This window comes from Haemaphysalis longicornis, unplaced genomic scaffold (assembly GCF_048455015.1).
Source record: "Haemaphysalis longicornis isolate Haplotype H1 unplaced genomic scaffold, Haemaphysalis longicornis Haplotype H1 scaffold_2, whole genome shotgun sequence".
Classification (NCBI taxonomy): Eukaryota; Metazoa; Arthropoda; class Arachnida; order Ixodida; family Ixodidae; genus Haemaphysalis; species Haemaphysalis longicornis.
The window spans coordinates 208,208,657-208,219,454 of NW_027526295.1; the positions used below are offsets into that span (position 1 = coordinate 208,208,657).

Genomic DNA, 10,798 nt, shown 5'->3' on the forward strand with positions numbered 1-10,798 from the left:
GATCCCGGTCTCTCACAAAGAGAGCAATCATGAGCCTCGATAATATCTCGTTGGTTAGCGGCATGTTCCTCCCTGTGAGCTACCGCGGGGTGAGTGTGCTCCTTTGTCAATTATGAACAGGGCATGGTGACGATCACTTTGCACGTCATACGACCCGATAAACAGAGTTAAATGGCTGATAAAGTAACGAATCAATCGGGTGCGGTTCCCTAAGGCATACTACTATCCCTTACGCCATTTTAGACGCAACCGCGAAGTATAGGGATATAGAGAAGAATAAATAAAAAGAAGTGAGGTTAGTATTCACACGCTGTGAGCGGAGAATTCAGTCAAACTATACTTGTCTATCCCCGTAGCACAAGATCGTACCACAGTGCCTTGCGCCGACGCCTACTTCTAGGGAGTGCCATACCACGTAAATGGAGGTGAGTGATTGGAAAAACCAAAATGCAGCCCTCTATTCGCCCCCCTCAGAAACACAGCGCTGCAGTTCAAGCAGTATAAGAGCTGCTGTTATTGCGAACTATTTTTGTAAACAATAAAACGCGTTCCACACGTAAAAAAAAGCAAGAAAATACATGCATGCGCACCCTCCCCGCACACACACACACACACACACACTCATATATATATATATATATATATATATATATATATATATATATATATATATATATATATATATATATATATATATATATATAGCCTACATTCAAAATAATATGCGTGCTTGCTCAGCGCGAAGATTTCTTTACAAAAATGATGCAGGAGGGGGTGGGGTGGTGTGAATGGCATGCGTACAGGCAGAACAAAATAAAATTGCGAGAATTAAAATATCTACCTGAACGGACAAGTTCCCAAATTTTGGTGAGAACAGGGTGAAATAATGGAAGATTGTGGCGCAATTATCATTACCGAGTGCTCCTAAACTAGCACCTCTAACTGCAATTACCGCGCTATGTAATATAAGCGCAGTCCTTTCGCGGAACTTACGGTCGTAATTAATCGTATATTGCGCCTTCAAGTTTGCATTTTTCTCTCCCCCATCTATTTCTCTATTTCCCTCTCCTCCCCCTCCTCTCCCTCCTATCTTTGTGTTTGTGCTATGAATACATTCACATACAGCCAGTGCACCTTTAGAGCATATTAATTAATAAAATAAATATTACAAACTAGTACTAATAATAAAAGTCTGCTCAGTATTACGACAGCGCATGCTGACTGCGTTCCTTGGCGTGACGTCCGGCCGGTGTGAAATCTTAAGTTTTACTTCCAATTTGGGCTGTTCAGGAAAACAAATAAGGAGGAATGACACCGAACGGCAAATAAATGCGAAACTATATAATAAAGTAGCATAGCGCTTATTCCAAGTATAGTCGTCGTCGCCTGCGGTACAAGCTAAACATGGAGACGTTGGTCAGCTTATGCAATTTCTTTTTCTCATTTTACCGCTCAAAGTACGATAAAGCCCTGCAGGGACAAATGTTCGTGCACACGGTAAGTCTCGACTCAGATACCCCCCCCCCCCACTACCACCATCACTATCCTCCTCCTCATCATCATCATCGTCATAATCATCATCACCATCGCTTACATCACTGGGGATATTCCGTTACGAGATAGGTACATGCAGGAGCTTCAGGTGCAATGCAAAAAGTTAATTAAACGTGTACATATGCTGCGCCCCGCCCCTAGACCGACAGAAATGATACAAAACCAAGAAGAGAATGCACGAAACGGAGCCGAAATAACATTTTACAGCAAAAAAAAAATGGCCGCGTATCTGCTCACTGCGCTGCAAGTGTCGTGGATACACGATAGTCTTCTGCCGCTTCTGCCAGCTCGGACCTGCACACTACTTTTTTTACACCCTTTTTGGCCGAAAAGGGTGTAGCATAAGTGTAAAAAGTGTGTTGGGATGCCATTGCACCCTTTTTCTTGAATCTCGACACCCTTTTCGTAGCTGCACACCCTTTTTGCGTTGAAAAATCTGTGTTGACCAACTTCAACACCCTTTGTTTCTCGTAGGGTTGTGAAAGGGCATGCAAAAGGTGTTCAGCTTTTGATTGATTAACGCCATGCATGCATGTGTAATTGCACCGTGAAGTACAAAATATCCCTACATACCCTCCTCTCCACCTCATAAGAAATGTTCAAAAGCAAAAAAAAAATTGTTCGCATTCAGTGAACGCTCGTTTCCTATACGGTGCGCCGCATTGCCCGAGTTTATATCTTTGGTACGTGAAGCATAAGTTTGAACTTCTAAAATTAAAAAAAAAAAACTATATTACTGTGGCGAAAAGTGTGTTGACCGACAACACGATTGGCTTTGTGCAGGGTGTTGAAAGGGTATGAAATAAATGTTCAGCTGCAAAAAAAAAAAAAAAAAAACAAAAAAAAACAGCAGAGCTGAGGGTTGACCTATAGCTTCTTCCGGTGTTGATAAGTTTGGCTACGTTTTGCTCGGCTTTGGAAAGTTTTGGTAGGTTTTGCAATGTTTTTGCGAGGCTATAGGCTGAGTGCTGAGGAGTGAGAACAAGTTTAGCCGGATTTCACAAGGTTTTTCCAGAGTTTCCCTCGCACTGATAGCGGATCCAAGGGGGAAACATGCTAGGTCGACTCCCAGCTCTGCAGTTTCTCCACCCTTGCACCACCAGTGCAAGCTGCACGAATTGTTTTTGCGTTGTACAATCCCAAAAATACCAGTACCTTTGAAGTGGTATAATAAGAAGTGCGCATACGCATGCGCCCCTTGTGCTCACAATCGAACAGGCTCGAAAGCCGGCTTCACTGTTATAGTATCCTATCTGCGGTGGTGCACCCTTTACGGGCGGCGCTGTTCTTTTTCTTGGTTTTTTTTTTGCTAACGCCACCGACACCCTTAAACAACTTCACTTCAGGTTCAAACAGCTTCAGGGTCAAAATATTCTGTTCAACGCGTATATATATCAAGCACACTCCTTTTTTTTTTCAAAGAACACTGCGAGTACCACTTATGCATATGTTTTGCCTCAAATATGCCTAATGCTTTTGAACAATGTTGACAAGGTGAAGTGTGTTCTCAGATTTAGTGGTTTGGGAAAGTTTTGCTCAAGTAAATCTTTCGTTCGAGTATTCTTTTAACTTTTGGCCGCAAGGCTAAATCGAGGCACAGACAGACATTCCCGGGTTTAAGTAGCCCAAGAAAGACTGTCGTATTAAAAGAAAAAATTACAGTTCTTCCAAAAAGTTCGGAACATGATGGAGCTTGTACCCATACGGTATGTACAGTTCGCGCCGAAATCCGCGATTGTAGCCCTAGGCTACTGATGCCGAACAGGGGGAGGGGGGTTGGGGGCACTTTGAGCGGTTGCTCAAAAAGCAAGAGGAGCGTTCGAACCAGACCACTAGACGTGGCGGACTTGTACCCACAACGCAATCTCACTCCCCACAGACGAAGTATTGCGACGAGGAGGGTGACGGTTAGGTGGCCATCCCACTACGTTGGGGACAACAAACTGTCGTCCAAACAATAACAAACAAACGTAGGGAGTGGGGTGAAGATGAAGACGACGGGTCCCGTTAATTTTGTCAGCGAGGGGAGGATCGAGGGCCCCTCCCTCATGAGGGGCAGCTGAGGAGTATGAGGCGCCATTTTCTTCTCGCGAGGAATCACGGCATGTCACCCGGCGGGATGAGAAGCCAAATCCCGCTTCCTCACTGCGTACAGCGGCGTGATATTCGCCCCTCAATTTAACCGGAAGTGCACTGAAAAGGCGAGGATGCGTGTGAGCGTATTAACCACCCATCATCTCTCACCATGTCCCGTGTTCTTACTATTTCTTTTAAGAGAGGAACAATACGCGAATTCATTTGATTTACTTTCTTACAACATAATTTCTAGCATGACCAATCCGCATCCGACGGGACGAGACACTTCGAAACGTGCGCAGTCTCCCTTTATCTGCATTGGTATCACGTACGCGTCATCCACGCTTAAAATTGCTCATCAATCTGTCATAGTAGCCTGGATGTGCTTTCATACAAGTACTAAGCCAACCTGCACCTCTGAGAATTCAGTAATTTTGTTTGGTGTAGCTGAAATAGCCTGTCTGGACAAAAAAGAATGTGAAAATGAAAGGAAGAAGGCCATGGAAAAAGGGGCAGACTCGCTGTTGTCTACATGGGAAAGAATGCATAGGATCTCATCGAAAATCCAAAAGAAAACGTCAGCTAGCCGCAGCATGCACACACAAAAAGAGGCGCTCCTCGATCGAACCGGTTCCTGCGCGCCAATTTATTTCGGAGTCGTTGCCGCGAAGTTGTCTTCGCTAATGGTCCGCGCACACGATAGTACCAACACCACCTTAATAAGAAGACCTGAGCAACTGAAGTTCTCCTCCTTATCCTCCAAAAGCAATCAGTCGTACAGGCACGCCAGAGATCGAACCTCAGCATAAATGTTACCACGCCATCCGTTCATGCGAACACGCCGTCACAGCCAACGTTACTAGAATAAACTAGTAACGTTGGTCACAGCAGCGTGAGAAAGAACAGCATGTATATTCCGGAGACTAGAACAAAAGGGCAAAAGGGTTAAAGTCGGTGAAGAATATTGTCAGCTGCTCTTTTCAACTGTCTACAACATCGTGCACAGCGCTGTAATTTCGCTCTCTTTCTCTCTCTCTCTCTCTCTCTCTCTCTCTCTCTCTCTATATATATATATATATATATATATATATATATATATATATATATATATATATATATATATATATATATATATATATATATAAAGGGTAGGATGTGGTAGGTCATTGAAACAGATAAAGAATTTGGAAAGAAAGAAGAAAGTGGAGAAAAAATGCCCGCCAGGTGGGATCCGAACCCACGGCCTCCAGAATGCCGGTCTGTTGCGATAACCACTATGCTACCGGCGGGTGATTTTCCCCTCTACTTTCTGGGGTATTTATGTTTAGGTATTTTTGTTTCCTGTGCTTGGGGGTGGTAGCCAGCACCACTCGGACTACACGGGGTGAAGGGGACCTTCTTTTTAACCCCCGGGTCGTGACTCGAGTGTCTACGACATGTCAAAAGTGATCGACCAGCGTTGAACCCTCTTAAGAGGGTTCAACGCTGGTCGACCTCCTGGCGGGCATTTTTTCTCCACTTTCTTTCGTTCCTTCCAAATTCCTTATCTGTTTCAATGACCTACCACATCCTCCCCTTTGCTTTCCGAGGTTTTCTTGACTGCCAGCTCTTATTTCTGTCATATATATATATATATATATATATATATATATATATATATATATATATATATATATATATATATATATATATATATATATATATGTGTGTGTGTGTGTGTGTGTGTGTATGTGTGTGTGTGTATGTGTGTGTGTGTGCGTGTGTGTCTTCGTCAACGGAGCAATGGCATTACAAGAAAAATAAACAACTAAAGCTCCGCCGTCACTTGGGACCGCAGCTCATAGAATACTATACCAAAACAAAAAGCATGCAACAACGTTGATAATAGGTCGTGAAGTCATTGAACGCGCTAAAACCCCTCTCTCTAATATTATGCGTGAAATGGTGCCATTACTACACTTTTTCTGCAACCCTTATTTCATTTTTACGCCGAAGGGCACCCGAAGGCGAGGTCGTCGTACCGAAATTTTTATTGTGGCCCCATAAGACATGCTCGTGAAGTGTTGCATCCTGTTCTTCAGTGTCAACGTGTACTGAACTAAAAGCTAAGAGCATACACGCGTCGGCGGAAGATTCACAAGGGTGGATTATCCGCTCGCACGGAACACTTGACTCGCGTTCAAGCTCAAGTTATGTATTCTTTTCAGCAATCCAGAGCGTAAACAGTTGGATGCCACAGTGCCGCAAACTTGCCATGACGCTTATACTTTCACGGAGCCGGCTCCCCACAAACTTCCTCCGCCATTTCAGCGCGTACTGGTTCCTGTTTGCGCCAGTGCACGGTTAGTCATTTACCTGCGCTGATATGTTTTGTTTTTCGCCTCTCTGTCGCTTCTCCCTCCTCAAGCGCACTTAGCTCAGTCTTTCCTGGAGGAATAAATAACACCGATAAAGAAAAACAGCGTAAAGGCGCGGCGCGGAGATTTCGGGAAAACAATGCACTAGCAAGACCCGAACGCCCGTCAAAGGGTGAACAAGGCCGCGCCCTCAAGGAACGGGCGAGCTGCGCCAAAAAGATAAGCAAGAGCAAAACAAAAGAAACGAGGCGCCACTTTGCCGCGCGAGAGTCGTCGACTTTCCCGGAATTCTTCACGCGCGCGCGCGGGCGCCAGCAGCGTGGTCGCTCTTCTTTCATAAATTCGCTGCTTGGCTGGTCTTGGCTCGTGTACGGGACTGCGGGCGCATTCTGCGCAGATCAACGCCACATAGACGACCAGAATCCAAGGCTTCCCCCTCACCCTTTTTCTTTTCTCGGCGGTTCAATTATCCGACCCGAGCGTGTCCCAGTGACGTTTCTGGCCCCTCCCGCCAACCAGGCGCAGAATTCGGGCAAGCGTAGTACACAGGTGATGGCTTAGCGCGCGAGTCTGCCAGGTTTACGCGGTGTTGGCAGCAAGCCTTTCTTTCTCGGATGGCAGGTTTGGCCGCGCTGTTCAAAGCGTTCGGCTTTTATACTGCCCTTTGCAGGGTGTTCCGATATGGTTTATGCGATGCCCGGTCACTCTTTAGGTCAGTGATCGTAAAGCAGGGACAACAACGGAAGGGTAGTCGAAGGTGCCTTCTTTAAACTTTTTTTGAAGGCAGAAAGATTCCCTCCCTTTGCAGCCGGCGCCAGGCTGGCGCCCTGCATGGTCAGAGATATATGAGCACCTTTATTTGCCTTGTTTGAACAATTGGAAAATAATGAGGACATGCCAGTTAAATAGGAACAAGCTCGTGGGTCTTACCCATCGAAGCATGCGGAAAGATGTGGAGTGAGCGTCGATTATTTGCCTGCGAATCGGAATATGTGGTGAGCACTTGCGATATATGTGGGGGGACTATAAACAAATGATAAGATACATAAAAGCAACAAACGAACTTTGCTTCACCGTGCGTGTAGAACAGGCGGCTTTATAAGGTTCGGCACACGTTCTTGAAATAAATGAACCCGAGCGAAATAGGAGAATTCAACCATTCAGACAGTGTAGAAGACGGCTTCGAATTCCGGGCGCAGGAACTGATCATTCATGGTTCAAGGGGTTCAAATGAACCGGGCCCCCCGGGCTTAGGGGGTGCTGGAAATTTTACTGTGGTTCACATCGCTGGTCATTGGCGTTATTGGCGTTATTGGCGTCTGCAACGGGAGCGTGTACCTCCTAGAGCACCTGTCAGTTTAGCCTGAATTCGCTAAACGCTCTGACATGCAATAAAAGACAATCGCAGTTCGTCCGCATGGTTATCGTGTATTTCGCTGCCACCGGATAATGCTGGAAAAAATTGCTGACTCCGTGGTTTGATTCAACAGGTTTACGCCTCCTGCTGATTTCCCTAATTGAAACAAAGACTATCTATTTCAATAACGAATGATTCGAAAATGCTGTTCGTTGCGTAATGTGCATAAACCCGAAGTCAGCTCAGAGTTCTTTGGTCTGAGGCAAAAACGTTGCACTCACCCAAAACCATGCGTTACGTAGAGCGACGGAGCTGATCCAGCTGATGGACAAATAGAGCAGCCAGACTCGGATTTGTTAAAGGGACAATGTTCAAGATCTCATCAACAAACTGCCCCAGCATAAAAGCAGGAAAACACTTGCAGAAGCGTACGTGCTTTTTTTTTCTTTTCTTAAATATGAATGAAAGAAGAAAACATGGCAATACGCGTGCGTGCACGCCCCATTTCAAGGTCGAATTTCTGCGAAACGCATTACCTATTTTTATACCGTGTTGAAGCAGAAACCTTTTGTAAAAATGTAAATTTATCTTTGTCTTGAGGTTATGTAGCAGCAGAAAAGGCGTGTGCAGTATGAACGTGTTTCCTGCTCCTATAAAAGTGGATGTTGCCTGCAAAAATCTCTGCATAAATGATTTTGCTAATTCGAGAATATTATTAAAGACGTTCTAAGGAAAGTTCGGTATCGATCTCGTTTTCTGAAGGAGCAGCCTTTTCTAAAAGATTTAGCTCCCCGCATGATGAAAACACTTGAATAATAAACCATTTAAATTATTTGGTCGTGCTCGGTCGGCATACGCAATCTACATAATATCGATGTTTGTATAGAAACGCTGCCTTAGGAGAGCTTAAATTTCTGTCGCTGGATAAAAGCACCAAATGGCCAGACGATTGGTGGCGTATTTGCTGTAGGTATGCGAGAACAGTTTCTGAAAAATGCCCACTTGTCTACTTCGGCCTTGCCCGCACGCGGGCTCTGTCGAATTAGTGAAGCAGATAGAGCAAGCCATTTTTCACGAATGCGCTTCCCGATTTTTCGAGGGAAGATTTCTTTGCCGAAACAAGGGTAAACTGCGCTAAAGGGTAAACATACGACACATAAGCTGCACTTTTAAGTGTCGTACGTATTTCTTCCTTTTGTCTTAACTTCTCGCGCGGTTTACCGTTCTTTCAGTATGACTTATAGCCGGGCAAATCTTAATGCTGTCTATATGCATCTTCGTTTCGTGGTCTAGTGCAATTCCGATGACAATATCTGCAAGTGCCATGCAAGAAAGTAGACGCCCCGGCGATGTCCATAAACACTCCGGAGATTCTTCGAGCAAATGCGACATGTGTTATTTGTAGCGAATTGTAAAAAGCATCGAATCTAGAGAATGACGAGTTAAGGCGGAAGAGGAAAGGCCTTCAGTGTTTTGCTTTGTTTTACTGGGACCTCAGCACTACTAATCCGGCCCTGACCGGGCGGAAATGTGTGAGACTATAATTTAGAGGCACAGTGAGAAAAATTACGGCACTATACTCGAAGAAAAACTTGAAGAACACAGAAAGCGGTTCGAACAACTGAGAGGTATCGGGATTTGCACCAAATGTAAGCGGTCTGGACGAATTGCAAATGGTTTTTGGAAGACTGTACGTGAATGTAACGAAAGCAGTGACGTAGTTGCACCGATTTTATTTGTGGATGCGCCAGTTGGAAGCCCAGAAGAGGGTGGCACGTTCCACAGCGCCACCTTGGGACACGGACTTCGTACGTATACATGAGGCGCACACGTGCGACTTCAAGCTGTGAACTCGCACTTGTTGGCAGCGCTAGTGGCTCGTGTGGACAGTAGGCGTCAGACATGCCGACGAATAACCCTGGTGTAATTACGGCATGTAGCCCACGCGAGTCGAGGCAACACAGGCCAGGCATGCATACACGAAGGCCATGAGTCTCTCCTCGGGGCTCTTTCAAGCAGTTGGCCCCTCCGTGTACTATACCATTGACGTTTTCCGCCCTCTGCCATACATAAGCGCACAACCCGCGGTGAGAGACGTTATACTTCGATGACGTATACCAAGAGGCTTTGTCATTTATGGGCTGTGGGCCAAGAGCAGAGGTCTTTCAATACACGATATTCGACGCACCTGATGTTCTTGTTTGTTTGCACCACGCATTAGGTACACAGGTGTTCTCTTACACACGTGTTGCAGGGACGTAGCCAGAGGGAGGGGGGGGGGGGGTTTAGACTATAGACTCCCCACCCTCCCCCCGAAATTATTCGCAACGCGTGAGCCAGACTTAGTCTCCTTTCGGCAAATCTGCTCCCGTCCGATAACTCATAACCCCCTACGAAAAGAATTTCTGGCTGCAGCCCTGCCGTGCTGTACATAGCACGTCCGCATGCGCGAAACGTTGTGATTGACAGGCGCATGCGCCTGAATCGCTGATTTGGCGCTGTTAGCAGTTTGGTCACATGGAGGTGTGTGTGTGTGTGTGTACATGTGTACACACACATACATACATACGTACGTACGTACGTACGTACGTACATACATACATACATACATACATACATACATACATACATACATACATACATACATACATACATACATACATACATACATACATACATACATACATACATACATACATACATACATACATACATACATACATACATACATACATACATACATACATACATACATACATACATACATGCACAACAGACACACAAACACGCGCTGATTCGTCGGTGTAATAAAACCGCCTTGGACGGCTTAAAATACAACCCACACTACAGGCTCTTCGTTCTTCTTTTCTGAGTCTTCTCCCGTGTCCAACTAGCCGGTTGTTACCGCACAGAGCCCAGTTGGCTCTTTTCTGGTCGACTAATTACGCGCTCTTCTCGCCATGACGCTCGCCGTGCGGGATTTCTCCTGCCAATTTAAGCGGCCAGCGCGAGGCGGTTCGGAAACTTTCGCCGACGCAGCGGCGTGTGAGCAAACAAGAGGGCGGCTCACGCCTGCCGGCCCCCCGGGGCGTTCGATCATCGTCGGCCGCAGTTCGGAAGCTGCATCGGAGCAGCAGGTGTGCGCGCGCGTTGGGGTGCGCCGACGGCGGGGGGTGGACAGAGCGTGTGGCCGCCACCGCTGATAAAAACGTGTCACTGGTGCGAGCCGCGCGACGACAGCCACCGGCGCGAAAATTCGAACGCATCCAAGGCCAGAGGAAAGGCCCCGAGCCAACTCTTCGGTCTAGTTTCGCGTGTCAAGCGACGGGCTGACCGCGCGTCTCACTTTAGTGACGCCTTCTTGATTTCTTTAACTATTAAGAGCTTAAGGCCTGACATATGGGGCAGAGAGAGAGACATCGCAGGCTTTTTTCGTCTGTAGCAGGTGTTGAGA

General features: G+C 46.1%; 1 protein-coding gene and 1 non-coding gene across 2 annotated transcripts in view; both read right to left on the bottom strand.

Moving 5' to 3' along the window:
• LOC144169832 (transcription factor Sp9-like) overlaps positions 1 to 10,798 on the bottom strand; it is a 199,661-nt gene that overhangs the window by 149,762 nt on the left and 39,101 nt on the right. The gene's annotated exons all lie outside the window — the stretch shown is intronic.
• Positions 4,847 to 4,919, bottom strand: Trnaa-ggc (transfer RNA alanine (anticodon GGC)). The gene has a single exon. It is a non-coding gene; the product is annotated as a tRNA-Ala (tRNA).